General features: G+C 39.9%; 1 protein-coding gene and 1 long non-coding RNA gene across 7 annotated transcripts in view; both read right to left on the bottom strand.

Annotated features, from left to right (window-relative positions):
* LOC143213088 (uncharacterized) overlaps window positions 1–21,885 on the bottom strand; it is a 150,110-nt gene extending 128,225 nt beyond the window's left edge. Inside the window, exon 1 of the long non-coding RNA XR_013009859.1 lies at window positions 1,969–21,885. This is a non-coding gene — a long non-coding RNA (uncharacterized LOC143213088). The remainder of the gene's footprint in view (window positions 1–1,968) is intronic.
* The window catches only part of LOC143213078 (uncharacterized), an 832,749-nt gene that overhangs the window by 635,827 nt on the left and 174,251 nt on the right, over window positions 1–22,671 (bottom strand). The window lies entirely within an intron of this gene.

Here is a 22,671-nt window from a genome sequence, read left to right on the forward strand (position 1 = left end):
AAATCACGATTTTTCAGATTGTTGACACGGCTGGTTAATTGACAACACTGTAAAAATGAAGCGAAAACGAGCTGAAGGGAAATGTACAACTAACGAGGTTCGTTAGCGCGGTGCTAACAAAAATTAGTAATTAATATCTCATCACGAAATGCACTTTGTGGCGAAAACAAAAAAATGCCGCGCAACACAATGGTCGTTCGTAATTAACCAACAATGTCCAAAGGAAAACACGTTACCTGAAAATGGTGTTCGCCAAGGATGCGCGAGGATCACGGCCGCATTGTTCCTATGGGAATTTCGCGTGAATTCGCGATTTGTCACTAATCCCACGGTCATTGCGCGCGACAACTCTTACATTACACAATGTACGCACAGCTGAAACGTTTTCGTCGAGAGCCTGCGATTTCGTTGCGACAGAAACGAGACACCTGTTTTCGCTGTGTCTCCCTCCAAATACCACTTTTCAGGAGATTTAATGTCCGGCCGATACCGTCCACGCTCTCTCACTCAAAATAGCTTCGGTGTCTCGCCGGCAAACGGACATTTCACCTCGAAAATGCAATTTCCCTTTGTTTTATTTATTGCTGCTTTGGTCACTGTGCAGAATCGCGCCTCCCCGATTTTTTGCAGAATTGTGTGTCGGTCGATTGCAAATAGTAAACTACATTCGGCAGTGATGTTCACCTTTTGTAGAAATTAAACAATAAAAAATATAAAAACCCAGCCCAGGTAGATAGATATACCTACATTGATACTTTATCCATTAAGATCAAATATTACATTGACGAAATTCTTTTCAGTGAATTATTAGATTAATTATTTTTTTTAATTTACTTTTTCTTGCAGCTGAATCTTGTCTCTGTCTCAAAATTATAAGTTATTTTCTTTATGTTTATCATGTTCAATATTTTTTATGGGTAGCATTTCTATTTGTACACAATTAAAAATAATAAATAATTGTTCGTGAAGAAATCATCTTACTTCTCTGCTCAAACTTCCATTTTCACAGATTACATTGAAAAATCTGAGCATAGACCTTCTCTTTTATTTATTTATATAAACAATAAGTATCACCACCGAATTAGCTCATTACTTGGAGCTGAGTACAATTTTGCAGAAATTGGGGTGGCAAAATTCTACTTTGACTTGTTTTAAAAATATTTTTCTCGTTACGAGATTGTGCACCTGAAATGTCGTTTTATTGAAACTTTTGTTTTCTAAAGTATATACTAATATAGCTGCAAACAATTGTAGTAATTGCTGTAATAAAAAGTAGCTCCACGATCGGGTAATTTTTATACTAATGACACCTGTATCTATTATCACTCCAATTAATAAGTTGTATATTACAGAGATGTAAAAAAATTCATAAAAATCGAAGAAAAGTAGCTCTTTCTAAGTAGCCCTTTATTTCTAGTGTAGGAAAATTATCAAAAATCTACCAACAATAAACATTAAACTTAATCCATACGTAACGTATCCATAGGTATAGAAATTAGGCGCCAAACGTGGAGGAATTCAAACAGCAAAAGACAATGTTTACAAGCCGAAGTCGTTGAAAAATACGTTCTCGATCGACTGGTCGCAGCAGAGCCTATCGATTAGCGTTAATCGCGGAAACCGCATAAAATCTCAATTATCCGAGCACAATATCGTCGGATCAGTCCAGGTTGAACGGACGAGGCCGACATTTCAGGTGCGCCAACTTGGTAATTACTAGACAGCGGATTTTATCCACATATTACAAAAATGAGTAGGCGTAATTTAGAATATTAAAAACATTAGACGAATTTAAAAATACCGTTATATTATTTTCAACCCCCAATGAACATATTACGAGAGAAAATAAATATCTGTCACTTCGGTTTATTGCAATTCGAGTGAACCATTTTTATTTTGGATAAAGATCCGCTGTCTAGTAATTACAGCCGGTCGAAATGAAACGGGTGAACAACACATGGTACTCACTTAGATCTGTAGCCTGGCAAGGTAACAACTCCGCGGGTTCGTGGTAATCCAATGGCACAAGAACACAAACAATAAGTTGTACACCGAAACACAATATTTCACCAAGCACAGCTTGAGGTAAAGGTTATGCGCGCGACCGGTTAGATATACTCGGCTGAAGGCAAGGCTAGAGGAGGAGGGAGAATGCAAGGTATCCACGAATTTGAAAAACGCGGGAAATCGAAGGGAAAAGACGACGAGGCTCGATCGACAACGGACACTGTCGTGTCGTGTGAGCACCGCGGCGAGACGCGACGACGCGTCTTCCGTAACGCTCCTCGGCGATCACATTAATCTTTATTTTGAACGGGCAATATTACTCGCGGCACAGAAACGACCGAAACATCAGACACGAAACCGAACGGAACGAAACGCACTACCCACGCCAAACGAGCGTCCGCGGCAGACTGACAAGTGACAGCCGTAAGCCGGCGCAGCGGCGCAGCTCCACGCGCCATGCTACCCCTACCCACGCGCGTGCACAGTTCACGGGTATCCGTTCTACCTGGTCCGTCGTACCCGTACACGTATTTACCCATACCTGTTCCTGTACCTGTACCTGTACCTGGTCCCCACGTTCGTAATCGTCCAGGTTGTTCAAATTGTTCAAATACACCGCCGCTCAAAAGTATGTGGACTTTGTTAACACTAAACCCACTATGTATGACCGGTTCTAGATTATTTATTGTGGCATCACTGAAATTATAAAGCAGCTTTCATAAGAAATTTAATCTTTTTACAGCATATACAGGGTGCGCCGTCTGTAGGTACCATATGTTAAACGCTAAAACAATTGTTATTCGTAAACATTCCGGAGAATATTCTAGCGTATTTGACAGCTCATTTCATACCATTATTCACCATGAATAACTTAACACCAGCACAATGACTCTCCTCAGAAGATTGTTCCCGAATCGCTTAATCTCGAAAAATGGCGATTACAATTGGCCTCCACGTTCGCCGGATTTGACGCCTCCAGACTGCTCCAGACTTTTTTCTGTGGGGATATTTAAAGTCAAAAGTTTATGTTGGCGCGCCGCGGTCCCTCCAGGAGCTGAAAGATGCAATCCGTAAGGAAATAACGGAAATAATGCCCGAAACGTTGCAAAAAGTTATGGGAAATGCCCAAAAACGAGCATTTCTTTGCGTCGTTCATAAAGGTGATTACTTGCCCGACGTTGTATTTAAAAAATGAATTTTTTGTATTGGTATAAACCAAAGTAAATAAATATCGCAAACCGAACTCGATTTAATTACGTTTTCACTATTTTATAAGCATTTAACATATGGTACCTACAAATGGCGCACCCTGTATATTGTGGATTGTGTAATAAATACCCGCGTTTTTTGCACTCCACTTTCCTCCCGCAATTCTGTGTGTTCCTTGCTCTACAAATCTGTAACGATCTGCTTCAATTTTTCGAATTAATTAATTCTAATCAACTTTCAAGCTCCCCCAATGGAAGTTCCAGGAGGCAGAAAAATTCATTCTTGACGTCTCATTCAAGTTGTGTAGCACCCAAGCTCCAAGTTTTTGAATAAAGCCCATGGAGTGAACATGGTTAGCGATGGCAAGTGATACATTGTAGATGTCGAACATATATGTATGTCGAAAATGAATTCCTCCATCTCCCGGAACCTCCATTGAAAAAGTCTGAAAATCGACCAAAACTAATTAATTCGAAAAATTGGAGGAGATAGGTTTGTAGAGCAAGAAAAAGACTTGCGAATGCATACCTATGTATACTTCACCTAACAAAACACAAAATTGCGGGGAAAAATAAAATACAAAAGAACGCGGGAATTTATTACACAACCCAATAGGAATAATAACCGAGCAGTCTAAATAAATTGAATCTTGTAATTTTTACTAAATCTCCCGCGGTAAAATGACCGGTTCTACATTTTTTATGTTAGAAATAAAAACAAATAAAAAAACTACTTTGTTAAAAGCCCTGCGCATATACGAAGTTCCAACTTCTTATTTTTATTTGTTTATGGTCGACTGACGGTTGCCTTTTACGTAGAGTGGGGGATACAGATACGAAAACCATAACTGTCAGTTGCTTTGAAGCATTCGTTTGAGTCGCAGAACACATTCGTGCGTTTCCATTCAAAGAAGTAAAAAGAATATTTGTTTTTCATAAGTGTTGTTTTCATAAGTGCTATGTAATTATGTGTTTGTTCGTTTGACGGTGTAAGATCGTAAGATGGGCGACAGAGACTGCAGTCAAGGAAAATCTATCGTCGCAACTATCGTTGTAACAGTTTTATTCAAACTAAATTTTTATTTTCGATAATATTCCTTTACCTGTTCTCATCCGAACTTATAATATGCAAACTTTTTTAAAAAGTTCCACATGTAATAGATGCCAGTATCGCTTATTAAAAAGTTTGACAAGTCTTTCGACCCCGGTCAGAAGCCAATTAGTGTACTTCGAATTTTCTCTGAGAATGGCGTAGTGCTTAAACAAATTCCGTTTTGTTAAAACTTTTAGTTGACTTAAGTCGGTATTTCCGAATGTTGACCACTAAATAACTGGATCTAATTTTATTGTGGGTTGTTTTTCCAGGCTTTTGTTCCTCGTAACGTAATAAATTACAAAATTACAACAATTTTGACAGTAAAAAGCAACCTGAATAATACTAGATAAATGGCCATTTTTTCATGTAAATCCGAACAATTGCAATTTTTTTCAAAATGATTTTGCACATCTTTTAACAAACCAATGCTTTTAATTAAAAAAAAAATTTGGTCCAATTTAAAAAAAGGTATCTAAAAGATGTTCGAATACTTTCTTGAGCAACTGGACATGTAAAGAAATGTTTCCATCGGGAAATCTTTGGATCGATGAAGATCTATGAAGAAAAGTCAAATTTTTTTTTACTGTGAAATTCAAGGTCAAGGACAATTTTGTGGCAACCTTTTTTTATGGATCTTCATCGATCCAAGGATGTAGCTATGGCAGCCAATGCCAAACATTTCTTCACACCCTGTACATTTACTTTGTGTGCAAATGGTTAAATATCAACCATACTGTTTGATAGTACTTCAACAACTTGTTCAACGATGTTGTATACGCAGAATAGGAGACAACAGTGGTAACGAGAATACTTGTGGTAATAATAGTCGTGTAAATGTGTTTACCTTGCGAAGGTGACGGAGAACAAGTATGTATGTATAGCGAAAGAAATTCAAATGTATGCGCATAATAGATCTCAGATAATCAGCGGGTACATTTGGTTTAAGTTTATGCGAATAGCTCGCAACGCGTATGTTACATAGATAAAGAATGAATATAAGCAGTGTTATAGTCTTCAATTATAAACAGTTTACACAAGAATGCACAGTGGTATGTTTTTCTTTGTTATGGGAACCTCAGATTTCCTTTTTCCACTGAACTCTGTTTTCCTTTTCTTTTTGTAATACGTGTTACATCTCGTTGAACATTTCTGCTGGCGCTGCAGTTATATTTGCAATTCGAATTAACCAGTTCTCCGCTTCTTTTTATAATCATAAAACATTCATTCAATTTGTATTTTGTGTCGTACTTTATTTAAGAGTTGGATAATGTTTAATATGATTAATTATTAACGATTGCGATTGAAATATTTAATTATTCATTCCAATTAACGGATACGTTTTCAATTTAATTGATGCATAATCCAGAGTTACCAGATGAGGGGAACTGATTCGAATTCAGGGGAAAAAGTTACCCTCTCTCTGGCAGTATCTTAGTCACGTGACATTGGGCCAAGATAGAGTGGGGTTTTTTATGCAATTCTAATCTTTTAAATTAAATATCTCGGAAATTGAAAGAAATGAAGAACAATGAGTCTATTGGTTATAGAATAGCATATAGATTTGAAAAAATGTCTATTGTTTATAGAAAAGCAAGTTACATTTTTTTGGATACATATTGACTCCAACCAGAGTTGGGCGTTATTCGAATGAGATCTCATTCGAATTCCCAGCGAATAAAAATTACGAATAAAATTTTATTCGAAGAGAAGTTCGAATAAATCTTTATTCGAATGAATTTTTATTCGAATATAACCCAGCGAATAAAAATTTATTCGAATAAGCCAGCGTTAAAGCGATAAAGCGTTATTCGTATGCTACGAATAATTCCTCAGCGAATAAAATCGTTATTCGAAATAAAATTTGCCCAACTCTGACTCCAACGTAATCGATGAAATTGAGAAGTGCTGCTCTCTCCACGGCGAAAGTTGAAACTATTATTCTCCAAGAAGGAGACGAGTTCCTACTTTAACAAGGGAGATAGTTAGCCATTGGTCGGTATGGAAGTTGCCTGTTCGAGCAACAGACGTTAGAACAGAACAGATTTCGTTTCCCCTCGAAAGATGGCAATAGTTGACCGAACAACTCCGCGAGCGCATCGTTCCTTCGTGAATATCAAGTCTGATAAGACTCCGAGTAACTCCGACTATCGATTGAGGGGCAAACTTCGCCTAATTGTCGGGGCGCTAATTAAAATCAAGAACAAGAAGTTCGAACTAAATTACGTATGCGTCTCCGAGTTTCTGAGAATTTCCTATGCACATTCTCTAGTAGACAGAATGATCATTAGTTTAAGGACACGGAAGTTCAGCGTCCGTACGCAATCATCGTCAACGACGAAAACAATGCCAACGGAACGTTTACTGAATTAGACATTCAATTTCACGTACAACATTCTGAAACTTCCATGTCACGTTAATGTAAATTGTCATAATCAGGGCCCGCTCAAGGGGGGGGGGGGGGGTGGAAACCCGGTCATTTGTCCGTGGCGCGAAAATTTAGGGGCGCCATTTTGGCTGTATAACTGTGAGAAAAACATTGATGTGTTAAATACCCAATTAATAGAAAATTTGCTTTTATTAAAATTTAAATAAAATGATTTGATTTTTTCATTGAAGATAAAAAATAAGTACCTTTATTTAAAAAATACATATATTCTTAAGGGGCGGCAATTTGTCTTTTTGTCCGGGGCGACGTAACCGCTAGAGCGGGCGCTGCCATAATACTTGTTGTCGACAAGGGAATCATCAATCCATACTGTTAGGCGACATTAATCATAATTCATAATTATTAGGCGACACTAATTGTATCAGTTATTTGGTAGACTTCTGCAGTGTTCTTTAATAAGGGTTTTTCTAAAAAAAAACACAGAATTCCTCTTACAATTAGTATTGTCAGAGAAGGTACGAGAGTGTTCACTCCCAGAGGGTCTTTTCTGACAGAGATAGATCATACCGACCTTTAGCATGGAAGAGAAGCTATGCCCACCTTTAACATGCTAAAAGTGGTTACAGGTTCTGGTCCATGCTAAATACATATTCCATGCCCTGGTACATATGAACATGGCGGCGCCCTTACCGGTCAGAAACGCTTAAAATCATTAAACTTTAAACACATAACTTCTGCACCGGCGAATTCCTAACATTAAAACTTGGATTTCTGGCATTTTTCGTAAAAACCTTACAGGATTCTATACAAAAAGAGTTAAAAATTTCTGGATCCCTAAGGTGAAGTTGTTTTAAACGCATCGGGCGTGAGCACCCTCAGATCCTCTCTGCTATTGTAAATATAAATGAGCTTTAAAAGCATTCTTTTTTAACTGTACGTAAAGGTAATTGTAAAAATAAAATCATCAGTACGTCTAACATCGAAGTAGCTTGGCCCGTTTTAAAGTTCTTTCTCCGTCGTTGAAATACAATTGGGATAGCGAACGCCGCTATATGTATACCTGTTGTTGGTCTCAAATAAATTTATGTGATACATACTGCGGATCACCAACTAAAGCGGTATTGTCTTAGTAAGTCTTTCGATCTCGAGCTGCACACCAGGGAGTGCACTTCTGTAGAAATTCGATACCCCGAGCAAACTCGATTTAAGCTTTGGTCTCGTGACTATGGTAACTCCACCTATAGCAGACTAGTAACTCACGTTTGCTTTTACTTACGACGAGGATGAGACCATATATCCTTCGCGACCTAAGTGGTCAATAAGAATTTCAAGTATTTATGGTCGTACGGTGCTTAACAAAAATACGACGCAATAGAAACGTCTAGACAATCCTGCAAACGAAACTTTTATGGTATGATGTAACTTTTATGATCATATGGTGTTAATAAGAACACAGTGTAGTGTTCGCTTCTGGTTTTTAATGTTATAGGGTGTTCCAAAATTATATGTCGTGACCATTATTGCATGCTTCTGCATCTCTGGATGTGTGGATAAGTTTTCTCAAGGTCAAACAATTTTTTTACTGCATCCCATAGTACTCATGGAGAAGAACAAAAGTCTCGAAGGAACTATAGGTTTCAAGTTAACCAAGTTTCCTTAGAAAATGACTTTAAAGTTTCGTAAACTAGTTTATTCCAAATATCTACAGGGTTTCAAATGATTATAACATATTTATACTTTACAGACGCGATTCAAATAAATCTTGAAAAGGATCCAAACTAGGATCGAAACGTTGATTTTGTTTGATAATTAGCAAAATTGCTTCATAATTAGTAATAAACGATCGAACCGTTGCACAGTGGTCCCAAATCGCGAAAAACCGGCCAAACCCTCTAAACGTACTTGAATGCACCCAAAAATTCGTTTTCGGGGGTTTTCAGGGTCGCTGATTACGAATATGAAGTTTAAATTCCAAAAAACAAAATGGCGGATCCAATATGGCGGACACATACATTAAAAAATGGTTAGGTCTGCTTGGATAATGATCTTTTTGGGGTCTTTGGCGTCACTGATTACGAATATGAACTCGAAAATTTGAAAAACAAAATGGCCGATCAAAATTTAGACAACAATTCGCATTCAATGTGTTTTGAGAGGTTGATAGGTAAAAATGTATAAATGACAAACAAAATTGCACTTTGTATATCAAGAATTAGTATAATTGTAAATTATGTACATAAGATTTAATCATCCGAATCGTTTTCCATTACTAAAAGTTGTAAAATCGCATTTTAAAATCCATAAAAATGGAACAAAGATTATCCTCGTATGAGCAAATAGGAGACTATTGGAGATCGGTTTTCATAAATTTTGAAAGATAAATGTATTAACAACACGTCAGAAAAGGAATTTTGGTGGGACAACGTGGGACTTTTTTTTTATGTCTACGTTTCTACAATGCGCGCATCAAGTTTTACCTTCTACATTCTCCAAAGAATATTGCCATCGTGTAACGTAATGACTAACAATTTTTGAGATACAAAAACAGGTAAAGATTCTACTTACTTCCAGGAACAGCGTCCATTTTACAGAATTGAAATTGATGCACTATTTTCAAAGTTATGCACTTTAGAAGAGGGCGTTCAATTTCCTAACTTTGAACTGCCTGCTGAACCGTACCATAAACTTTTTTTACCTTTTTCCTTGGTAGCACACACAATCAGTGGTCATAACATCACTTTACCCAACCCTAGAATTACAAACTCCTAGGAGGAAGTTCATTTTTGAGGTTTTGGCCGTGTTTTCGGGATTTGGGACCATTGTGCGTCGCGCCGAAAGCATTTAACATTTATTAACAGCAAATACGATCGATAGAAGAAACATATTTATCTACAGGGTGTCCCAAAATGATTTGGGACCTCTGTTCCTCGTTACTAGTACTATAGTACGATGCGAGGAAAACCTCAAACCTCCAAAATGAAGGTCAAGGACATTTTTGCACGGACTTTCTTTTACAAATCTCCACCTGTCCACCATCGGAGAGATGGCTAGCTACGCTTCGTCATCGGAGTCATTCCCAGTTTACGACTCCGAGGTGAATGTTTATGCTGAACGGGGTATGGCATGTGCCAACAAAAAATCATTAATTTTTCCATTTATTTGAAATCAAGTTGGTAGACCGGCATCCACTTGAAATTCAAATCGCACCTACGGCGAGAAAGTAATAAAGGAGCGCTTTCATCATCGTCCTAGACGTCTGTGCTCTGTAAAAGAGCACTTAATACCACCGCCAAGTCTAGCCATCATCGCGCCTCCTTCAGCCGCCACCGACAGCTTCTGTGTTTTCTTCCAACTTTTATATAAGCGCTTGCCTCTTCTTGTTTTTCTTCTTCCTTCTTCAGCTACCCCGCCATCATTTCTGTTAACCTCATTTCAGCCTCTATATCCTTTTCCCATCCTGCTCCTCCACTCGGTAAGTTTTTTTCTCCCTCCGTTATAGTAGGGGAGAACGGGCTCAGTAACAATTTGACTTGGAACTAAGATTACGCAAAAGACTCTATCACATCACATCTACAACAAATCTTTTATACTAAAATCTTACATAGCTACTATCTGACATTACTGAGTTTGGAATTAGTAGATGTAGTCTACATGTGATATTCTCGAGTACAATACAAAATAATTGTACGACTACTAGTCAGAGTCGCCACAGTGGGGACGGGTTTTCCTCAATTAAGGAAAACGTGCCCAGCCCTGGTATGGGGTATACATAGGGTATAGGGCACCTATAGGGTATTGGGTAGTGGGGGAACGTCGTAGAAGGGGAAGGTAGAGTGGGGACACAATCCTTAATCTAGCGCCCCTGCCACTGGGGTGTTGTATAGCGGCAGGATCACTTTTCAATTCTTCTTATTACCTGTTTGATGTTCTAAAGAATACTTGAGTATTATCAGGAATAGCTTACCGTGTAAACCAAACGGGAAGTGCAATTCCCTTTCCATTATAGGGTACAAAGCATGAAGAACGAGGTTGTGAGAAATCGGTCGCTATATTGGGCGGCACGGGCTTTTAATAACATTGGAGGACACTTGGGAAACTGATCTTCAAAGACCTGTCGTCGTTCTTTCATTTATCCTTGCATTTAATAAATTCTGTCTCAAATCATCTGTAATTGCTTGATCAGACGAGCGTCGGGTATAATTGTGTCACGTCTGCCGACGTGTTGCCATAGGTTATAAGCATAGCCAATAAGAGTAGGATATTGTAACCGTAATTATTAAGAATATTGATTAGTTATAAGTAGTCATACTTCGCTCCGTTCATCAGATCCGATTCTCACCTCATACCATATACCCATTCTTATCTTAACCCTTGTATAATAATCATATCTTAATGTATTCCCCGTAGCAGTATCACGTAGCATTCACCGTAATCATTAATCGCGCGCTTCTCATAACATCCATAGCGTTATGTCTAACGAGACATCCGGTAGAAGATAAGACACCTATGTATTCGACCTCACGATCCTAAAAAGAGTTCAGTTAATTCAGTTCAATTCGGACAGCCAGTCTGACACGTTCGTTCAAGACTCCAGCGAGGCTCGCCGCCTCCTGGATGTCCCGGTCCGGACTCCGACGAGTCCTCGCTCTCATCCGCCTTTGAGCGGTCCTGCTATAACACGCGCTTCTAGTTCATTATAATTTCATTTCATACGTTACAAATATATTCCCAGTTATTAATTTAATAAGTGAGTCTCGCTTAGTTCTTCTCCCTACATCCTCGCGCTTGCAATACTCTCCTATTCAATTCGCGTTCGTCGCTATCAATTACGAAAGCTCGTGCGCGTCAACGAACGCGAGACGGAGGACAACAGCGGGGTATCTTCCGCCAACCGAGGATCACCGACGACGTGATCTTCCCAAGACGAGTGAGGATCATCGTCCTTCCTACGACGATCCAGCCTGATTCGACTGCAGCCGTCAGCGAGCAACGGAAGCAGTTCGCATAAAGGAAGCCTGCCTGTCTTCACCGATCGCTATACTCAACTATCCGATAAGTTGCTAGATATTTCCCTGCGAAGAATCGCGCCGTCCCAGTTATCTCTGTTCTCGTCCGCCGCTTTGGGGCGAATCTACTGTAAGCGTTAAGTAGAATACGCATGTTCGCGAAGGTCGTGGTTCCCAGTCAGACGTCGGACGTAACGTGCCGCGTGGACAAAAGGTTGTATCGCATTTGAGAGCGTCCAGTAAGGGGAATGGGTCGCGGAACGATAGTTTCGCGAAAGTCAGACTCCGGGACGTAACAATTGTACAATTATCTTTTAAAATACTGTATGAAATCAAATGTTTGCTTCCTATTATACTTATGTTAGAAACAACAGGACTCCGCGAGTACGTTTGATTATGAACACATTATATGAAAATAACTATTGAGAAATCTTCATTCACTTTTCAGACCTAACTAAATGTGGCATAATTATTAAATTAGCGTAATAATTATTTTTTTAAATGAGTAAGTGTAATTTAAGACAGTAAAAACATTAGAAGAATTCAAAAATACTTGTATATTATTTTCAACCAATCAAAAATATTAAGAAAGAAAACAAATGTCTATTTCTATTGTGAAAAATTTTTATTCTGCATATAGATCCGCTGTCTAATGATCACCAATATTTGGGCGACACGCAAATCAATGTATTAAATACAGATTGACAAATTACTAGGGTGCCCCATCATTTTGTCCCCGGCTGTACCTAATGTCGACACTCGTCGCGGTTTAAAAGCGTTCGAGAATCCTCGATATCACCTGCGTTCTGACAATCTTCCAAACGAAGGTTCAGATAGCAGCGCGAACGCTTACAATATCCGGCTGCAATAAGAATCAAGGTCCTCAGATATTTACCCGGGAACTTATAGGCGAGTTGGAAACGCTTTCAGATGCATCATCCCGATTCCTGATCCAGAAACCCGTATTGCCCCACAAAAAGCGTTCCTCGAGCTCTCTCTTAGTCTGCTTCGCGTCCTACTCCACCCCGTTCCTCGGACCGGTGGCCCGCTCCTCTCCCAGCTTCTTTGCTCCCGACCTCGTCTGCGCTTCTACTAGAAACTGTCGATATCCCTTGGCTTCTTCCAGGTCCTCTCGTCGGTGAAAGAGCCGGAATATTGAAATTTTCGGTCAGTGCCCGATTTTAACTATACGATCGTATCTCTCCGACGGGGAACCGAATCCAGACGACCCAACTCGACTCGACTACCACAGAGAAAAAGACACTCCAACGTGAAAAGCCCGAAAAAACTATTTTAGCGTTGTTTATGGCCTCAAGGTCATAATATAGGGGTCATTCCATGGCAAATCGATCACTTTCTGCAGGCACCATCGTCGAGATTTTGTTCTAAATGAAATATGTTGTAGTCCATGCGAAATTAGGGAGGGTTTAAGTCATCATATTGCCGGTTTCGATTTTTTTTAGAAATGGCAGGCCTTCATAGTTTTCAATTTTTGCCCATTTCGGCGAAAACGGGCCTCGCTTACGAATTTTTATCTCGGGAACTGTTTGTCCGATTGAGCTACATTTTTTTTTGTTTTATTTGGAAAGGATTGGGCTATTACAAAATAATTTTTTCAACCTCGAAAATCCCCATCATCGAAAAAAACGTAAAAAAAGAATTTGTTTAAATTTTTCGGCATTATAAAGTTTATTTTCGAGGACAATGGACAAAAATAGAAAACAGAAGGCCTGCCATTTCTAAAAAAATTCGAAACCGGCAAAACGATGACTTAAATAAAATTTTTTTTCGAAATTTTATATGTATAAGTTCGTAGATGTTTAAATACTGTTCCCGAATAATGGAGCGCTTCCACCGAAAACTATGTTGAAACAATGTAATTTATTATTTTAATACTAAATATGTGAAAGCCGAAAATCGACTTAGAATAGTCACGAATTCTTGAATTTTCATATTTCGAGTTGCTGTCAGGTTTCCGGGACCGCGGCCCCGCTGCGGTGTGGTTCGGTAGATCGGTAGCCTGGCCGGAAAACCGAGTGAAACAGATATGGCCGGGCAGGAAAGCCCGGAAAAGAGGACGGACCGACAGAGAAAGATCCGAGAGTCGCTGGAGGAGAGGAGAAAGACAATGGCGGAAGTGAGAGACAGAGAAGAGAAGGAGGGTAGAGACAGGGTGTGTAAGAATCAAACGGGGGTGGTAGTGGTGATGGTGGTGGTAGTAGGCGAACTGAAAGAGGGAAAGGGAGAAAAAGAGGGAGACGTCAAGTAAACGAAGCTCTTTTGACTTTCTGGGTCAGGAAAGTCGATTACTCGGCACCCCAGTACCTGGGTGAAGCTCTTAACTCTCCGCCAAAGTGTAAACAAGCCTTGGTACTGGGCGTGCATAAATCTAACGGGTGTATCGTTTGCTTCTATTTCGTATAATTAATGACTGTTAGCTGTGAAATTTTCGTCGGAAAATGATTGTTGCGGATTCGTGCGGAAAGCAAGGCCGATTTCCAACGCCCGTTTCGAAATTAAGTCACTCCGAGCAAACTCGCCTTTGTGGACACATTACTCACTGGCGGCAGTTCAACCCTTAATTCTGCACTCGTTGTTGGATCCTTTAGATCCAAAAATAATTATAGAAACTCTGTCATTGTAGGTGCTTAAAGGGGGTGGTCCCGTTTAGCAAAACAAGGTGACCTTGAGACCTCTAACAAGAATAATATGTTTTTGAATCTGGTGTGGAGGAAAGGCGACTTTCCACACCCGCTAGAGTGCCGCGGGGAAGAACGAATTCGTGAACGGAGCTGGGAACAGAAGTCTTAATATAATTACTAATTAAGCAACAGGCGTGCTCGAACTCGTAATTACAGTCCGCGCAGCATACGCTTGCGGCAATTTTTAATTATTATGGCATTCGTTGGTGGAGACCGTCCATATCTTTCGCACGTATCCGTTTCCTTTTTTCGAGTTGGTAAATAGCATGCATAAAACGCGATCCCTGTACGGCGATTCGCCGCGAACGCGGCCATTACGCTCGTGACTTCACCGCACATCGTGCATGCACACTGATGCTGAATCTGTTTTACTTGAAACGAGGTGTAACGGAAAAGATGATTTAATTGCAATGTTTGCCCGAACAAAATTAGTGCTAACGCATGCAGCCTTTGATCGAAATCTCGGTATACGCGTAATTTCGCGATGGGAGGGGGAGGGGTCGGGTTGGTGCTGGTTAAAAATGTATCGTTGCGTCCTCCGTACGCGGGGGAGGATCATTCGTGGTTACGTTTATTCGCGTCGTGCGTTTTAATTAACTTTTAGGACACCAGCCACGCGGCTGTACATTACATGTATAATTTATGAGAGCACAAGTGAAATTTCCCCAAACAGTGGGCTAATAGCTGGAAACAGTGCAGCCCCTGGTAGCTAACACATCACCGTCGAAAACATTAACGAAACTTCTGAATGAAATAGTTGCTCGGCCGAGGTGAGATGTTTGTGGTATTTGCAGAATGGAAACATTAATGTTTACGTAACTCCCGAATTTAGCGAATTTCTTGTGGCATGCGGATTTTCATAGATCGGATACCGCATATTAAAAATCGGGAATAGGTAAAAAAGGGAGCCAGGTTCAACGAGCTTTAAAAAAGCATATAACCTTCGTGTGACCTCTACGCGTCCATCTACAAAAAAACTGTTAACGTCCCTCCCGATACCGTTCAATCCTACGTGAACCATTTTCCTGTACGAATAACAATAATCGTCTAAGTCGAAGTGGTAATCAAAATTTATATTTCCATTTTAAACATCCTCTTGATACCATTCAACCCTACATGAATAACAATAGTCATCTACATCGAAGTGGTAAATAATCGTCACATATTGAACTTCTCATATCTCTTTAAAAAACGATTTCTTTGCATTAGTAGGTCAACACTATCTTGTAAAGAACATCAAGCTGCACTAAGTGGCGCAGTAAAAAATATACGTTTACGTATAAAAAAAGTGAACGACCTTCATACGAGCTCTACGTGCAGCTACAAACTGAAGCCTATCGTTGAAACCGGAACGAAATAATGCACATTGTCGGGTACTTTGCAGGAAAATTGAGCAATTTGACGAACAGTAGACAGGTTGCCTATGCATGCGCAAACAAGCTCCGCGTTCTGGACAGTATAATTTTCAGCAATGGTTGCACTGTTTCTCTAATTGCATAGACAGCTGCCAGGCGAGTTTGCTGCTACTTGAGCACCGTAGACTTAACAGGCTAACGAATGTTTACAGTAACTCGTGTCTATCGCTCATCGGCGATCCTCCAACGTGAAATTTCACTTGGTACCGGAATATTCAATTCCTAGCTGCTTTCTCTCTTCATTAACGTCGCCGGCAGTAATTATATCTATTAAGGCTGCGTGGCCATTGTCAATTTTGTTGAGGAGAAAAGTCGAGAGGCTTTGCTCGACTCCACTCGGTTGTCGCACCTTTCCACTTCGGTTTCCGTTGACCTCGACGGACTCCTTTCGGCGGGTACGCGTCCATTTCCTCGTAATTATACTTGAAACGAAAAAGAATCCTCTTGGGTGACAATTTTCTTACTTTGGTCTTTTCAGAGCGGAGAGCCTCGCGAGTGCTTAAACCGAAAGCGCTGCTTAAACGGAGGTTTAGAAACAATCAGAGAAAGAAGTTGCTTCAAAGTGTACGGAAAGAGCGACATAATGCTACGCGAAACGCGTCGAGCGCCTTCGAAACTGCCTTTGATATTTCGAATTGTTCTCGGTCGCGTGTTATGCACTTCATCGCCATTATTTATATAATATTATATTTTCATTCCTCCGTCAGATGGAGCGTGCATGTATAACGTCCTACTGATGAAGCCGTTGGAAATGATTTCTTTTTATTTCTTTTCTTAAAAAATTTTATTTTTTCCCCTTGAATACTCCCCGCCCCAAATGTACAATTTTAAAACAATAATTCTAGCAATAACTAGCTTTGACCTGAAAGCTAAATGAGGAGGTCTCGTTTCCTTAGATCCTGAAGGTCTCGTTTTCCTAGATCTTGAAGGGGTCGTTTTCTTAGATCCTGAAGCTCTCGCTTTCTTAGATCCTGTAGCTCTCGTTTTCTTAGATCCTGAAGCTCTCGCTTTCTTAGATCCTGAAGCTCTCGCTTTCCTAGATCCTGAAGGTCTCGTTCTCCTAGATCCTGAAGGTCTCGCTTTCTTAGATCCTGAAGGTCTCGTTTTCGTAGATCCAGACTTCTCCGTGTCATTGGATTCCCGTTAATTCCTTGATGTACGACGGTGTTTATTTTCGCTGGTCACACGAGCCGGTTCCGACGGCTAAGCTGCCAGCATTCGATTAACGCGGAATTGCAACGAATCCTTCGGGACGTACGTCGGGTCACCACCGCCTGGTAACATATTCTTTTCATTCTCTGGGGTGGATTAATCATATCAGCAACGTGTTTGGATAGCTGACGGCATTGTTACCGTAATCATATTAAATGCCTGGGGATAATAATGCCGGAGTTCAATGCTGGTGCTGAATGAGCAATAATACACGTTTCTCGCAATTACCTGAATTAGATGTTGAAATTTCAACCGAAGCGAAACCTTTGTGCCAGTGTGCTACACAGACTGAGCCACTTAACTTATAACTAGACAGCGGATTTTATGCATTTATGAGAAAAATGTGTAGTTGTAATTTGAAAAAGCAAAGCCATTAGAAAAATAAAAAAATACTATTACGTTATCTTCAATCTATTCAACATATGAAGAAAGAAAATAAACTTCCACTTCACTCCAGTTTGTTGCAAATCAGGTACAAAGTTTCTGTTTTGCGTCGTTGTTGTTAACAATACGAGAAAATCGGAAAAAATGAAAAAGTTTTGTTTCAGAGAAATACAGTCGGCGCGACAAAATTAAGTGGAACCTTTTAACAATTAATAACTTTTTTGATGAAAGTCGGGTTTTTTGAAATTACAAAATAATTAACATTTTTTTTTAAGATAAGTAGAAGAAAATTAACCAACGTATGATAACGTGCCCTTGGAATGATCTTCAGGGAGTAATATATCCACATATCGTAACAGAATATAGACATGCATTTTTAAAAAAAGAAAAACAATGTTTTACATATACATTTAACTCCGTACGTTGCTTTTCCTAGAGGGAAGATAAACAATTAACGTAAAACTTCCCACCCCGAGCTGTAGTCATCCCTTTTGTGTCGTACCTGTCTACTGAATACTTTGCAATTAAAATTCTACCGTATTAATTCCTTTTAACGAGCTTCAGTGTACCAAAGCCATTTCGGTGCTTCCATATGCAAATTCTGTTCTATGTCATCAAGTACGTTTACTGCTTTACTTTAATGAAGGGAAGAACGATAGAACTTTTCCCTTGAACATACATACTGTATTTTAATAATTACCTTAAGGCATGACGCGTTCAAAGTTTTTGTTTATCACAATGTACAGGGTGGGCCATCTAATATTCCAAACTAAAATATTTCTGCTGCTTTTAATAGCACGGATACATGTCTACATGTATATTGATAACATGTTTCGTGTTAAGAAATCTTAGATTTTTACTTATTTATATATTTACCTTTACATAATTTGTATCACTGCGTATTGATTTTTATTGAATATTATTAATTTTACGTGAAAATACACAGGTGAAAATTCTTTATTTTTCATTATTTTCTTACGGGACTTCAGCCAAATTATTTGTGATATTTTTTCTGATTAAAACGACACTAAACACGATATAGTCGACAATAAAATGGTAGAACTACACGATCTAAGAAACAATACGGTCCCGAGGATTTTTCCTGGATCAAGGCTTTTACTGTGCATAGCCAATCAACATCAAAGGTTGCAAGGAACGCATTGCGAGAAAGGATCAAGACGGATACGCGAACGCCCCTTGTTGAACGCACTCTTCGGGATACGAGCCGACACAATGGAGAAGATTTATAAGCTGTGCAAATAACTCGTTGCAGTAGGGTGACGTGCGCGTTTATTCGACGTGAAATACGGACGACGCGACGCGCGACGGTGCGGTGTCTGTTCAGGGTTCGTCTTATTCGATGATACGGGAGGGGAGAGATGCACCCGTGAATGCAAGCTCTGGGGATGTTGCAAGCCGCGCGCGGAGAGATGTCTCTCGCTCAACCAGAAGAACCCAATTCGCCGTGTCGATATTTCGGTACATCTGCGGGTCCCGTCACTCGACCAACGACCCGCGATGTTTCTTCTTCATTGTTTGCTGCGTGCCAGTGGCGTAGCTACACATTCAGCGCCCTGGAGCAAGTACAATCGCCCCCTTCGTTCCTCGCAGAAGGTCTCGCGAAAATTTTGGTCGTGATGAAAATTTCAAATAGGAGCTACGGTTAAACTTCATCATAGGGAGCCCATTGAATTCCACTGTGACAATTAGTATTGTCAGAGATCATACCCACTTTCAGCATGGAACAGATCCTATATCCACTTTTAACATGCTAAACATGGGTATAGGTTCTGTTCCATGCTAAACTCCTTCTCCGACCTTAGCAACACAGAAATTTTTAACTGCGTGCTAGTGGTACCACTGGGTGTGGCGTTGCCGTGAAGAAAGGTGCTTAGAACCACCTTAGGGACCACCCCCTTTTTCCTACAGTCTCTCTGGGACACTCTGTATGATTGTCCCATTTTCAAGATACCTGGATGTTTTTAGCAACCTTTAGCTACCTCGAAAAAGATTCCGTCGATGGCGAACCCAATATCTGGTTGCCAACTGCGACTGGTCCGCCGTTCCTAGAATTGAATGTTCATGTCCGCTGTAGTCGCGCTTAGTTGGGTCCATGTTTTTCGTTACTAACTCGGAAACAAAGCGTTTTGGGACGACTTGGTAAAGGAAAAAAGTGTTGAGAACCACGTCAGGGGTCACCCTTTTCATTTTCCTACAGTCTCTCTGGGACACCCTGTATAATTGTCTCATTTTCGGGATACCTGGATGTTCTTAGCTACCTCGAAAAAGATTCCGTTGATGGCGAACTCAATATCTGGTTGCCAACTGCGACTGGTCCGCCGTTCCTAGAATTGAATGCTCATGTCCGCGGCACACTTCTCTTGCTACCCTCAACTGTGTTTGCCCGTCCGTTTCCTTACGATATTCATTTCGACCTTTCTGTATTTCCGTTTGCCTAACGGCGCGACCGTGAAACAAAGAGGATGGACGCCGGGGGCACGACGCGGGTACCGTGCACCGCTCTTTTGTGTTTGTGTTCCTCTCAGAGTTCATCACCCAACCCCACACCGGCATGCCACCCCCCCCCCCGCACTCTTTCCGCGTCCATAACTTTCCATTCCTCTGCACGACGCTGTGCCGGTGCTCTCGCTACTTCGACTAATCACTGGGTTGCCCCGACGAAATAAAAAGAAATCGGAACCAGCGCACAGGGGCGGCGGAAAGAAAGGGGACCGGGCGAGAAAGAAATCACGACCCCTGCCGTAAGCGGCGTCGTCCTGCACGGGAAAGGCTATGATTGAGATCGTGCCCCCACCGTTTCGTCCTGTGACCGACTCGAATCATAAATCGGAGGGTTTCTTCTTTTTTTTTTTTAAACGATCGCAGAACAATTCGCGCGCATCGCAACGTGGAACTCTCGACGGAGACTTCCGGGCCGGAGCTTATGGTGATGTCGAAATTTTTTTACACCCCACGACAAAAATTAATAACAATTCTAGTAAGAATTTTTGCCTTCCTTTGTGCCTCTAATGTTATTGTTTATACTTTTTCTTCCATTTCTGACCTTGAATGACCTTGAAGGCTATTGTGTCGTATTTGTCCCTTTGTTTTGCTGCACGCAATTATTTAGGGATTATCACGAGTGCAGTGAATTGTTCGCAAAATGGTAGTCGACGGAGGCGAGACACCGGAATGCCCGTGATGCATTGAATGTGACGCGATGGAGAATCAAGTATGAGCAGCGGACGGCGAAGGACGAGCATCCCGGTGATTGCTAAACTCCGAAGATCTCAGTTGTTTGTTTTCAAACCTGTATTATTCAGAATTCCGTTTGTCTGGTATTCCGTCTCCTATCCACGGTTAAAACTTCGTAGCAGAAGTTTCACCGGCAGACTGTCAATGAGTTCCTGTGGTCGATTGATTCTGCTATAACAACCGTGATCCGGATTCGTGCATGCTCGTCGAATACGAGGAATCGAGAGGATTGTGTCGGAAAAGTTTTTGATGATCGAGTAACTATCCGACTGATACGCTGTATTTGTATTGTTCAGTCCTTTGACGCAATCCTGCGTTTGAAGATTACCGCACACTAAAGCAGTGCGAGGTCTTCAAAATTTAACCGATGGGAACTATGTTTTCCGTCTAGAAATGTTTTATTTTTTGACTTGTTTTTTGGCTTTGAACTGCGACGGCGACGGCGACTGTCCGCGTCTCTTTCTTTCCCACACGCTGTCCTTCCTTGCGACCGAAACTTTCATTTTGATGAAATTATATCGTGTTCGGTCTTATTTTAATCAGAAAAATGCCAGAAATAAGTTAGTGAAAGTCCCATAGAAAAATAATGAACTAGAGGGGTGTAGTTGCTCGCTCGCTTCGCGAGCTTCGCAAGTAGGGTTGTCGTAGCTCGCTCGCTTTGCGAGCTCGCGAGAGGGTTAGTGGTACGGATGTTATTTGGTGTGTGACTCTCTAAGCGTCACACAAAGAACTTCCCGATTAGTTAGTTGTAGTATATTATTATCATTATATTAAGTGTACATTTTAAGAAGATTATACGTTTTCAGGGAAATTCAATAGTTTTCTACTTATCAAAATGTTTGCTATATGGCGTCGCATTAAACCAACATCGTATGCTCGTTGCTCGCTTGGTTCCTTGTTATAGCATACTAATGTTGCAAAATAAATTGTCTTAATTAGTTTTTCGCAAACGATACAACTCCTCATTATGCGGGTTTGCAGTATTGATCTTGGTTTTCTTCGATACTGTTAATTTAAATTGTCCCAAAATATATAAACCGCGCTCAATTTTGAAACTCTGCTCAGTGCTACATAGTTACATACTATTCTGATTTTTTAAAATCCAAACATACTTTCTCGTATGTTTGTCCCTGACTTTTATGAATCGTAATCGCTTCAGCAGGAACCACTGGAAATTGACTACGTGTGATTTGATATTTTTCCTCACTCGACATATTTACTTGATTCGATATTTTTATTATTGGTGTTAAATTTTGATGAATATTTGCATTTTTCATATAATCACGATAACGAGTTCTTACTTTCACTCCTACTCTGGCCAATTGAAAATCTAACCACAATATAGACGGAATTTTAGTATTTTCTTGAAAAGTAATAAATTTTAATATTCCGCATGTGTGTGCTCCATTAACCAATCCATTTTCAACATCAATGTTATTAATAATTATCATATAGTTTATATTAATTTTCAATTTAATCTCAGTTAATAATTCGTTTTGAACTGATTGTTTTTTTAAAGATTGTAATATAAATTTTTTTTTGTACTTTCATCGATATTCTTTGAAAATGTATTCTCGGGAGTAGAGATGATTAACTCACTCTTGCATTGGGATAATTTTCGATTATTGTAAGCGGAAACATTAGCATAAGGTAAAAAAGAAATTTTTTTTTAAATAAAAAAATTTTTTTTTAGAAAAAATGAAAAAAAATTTTTTGTGTAATTACGTTTGTTTCTTCGGTGGAAACTTTCCGTTCTCTCGTATAAATTGCATTGTTGAATGAACTTCTTTCGAAAAAAAATAAAAAAACTAAAAAACTACTGGACCAAAATCTAATCAGCTCTAAGTTACAGCGGGGCACATCGATTGCATCATTCATCATCCTGATCGCGTTGTTACTTTTTCTGAAAACGTTAACGAAAAATTTGATTACATAGAAACGGCCATACGCACACACACACACACACACATACGAACATTTTGCTGAAAATAGTCTAAAAT

The sequence above is a fragment of the Lasioglossum baleicum genome, chromosome 10 (assembly GCF_051020765.1).
Source record: "Lasioglossum baleicum chromosome 10, iyLasBale1, whole genome shotgun sequence".
Lineage (NCBI taxonomy): Eukaryota > Metazoa > Arthropoda > Insecta > Hymenoptera > Halictidae > Lasioglossum > Lasioglossum baleicum.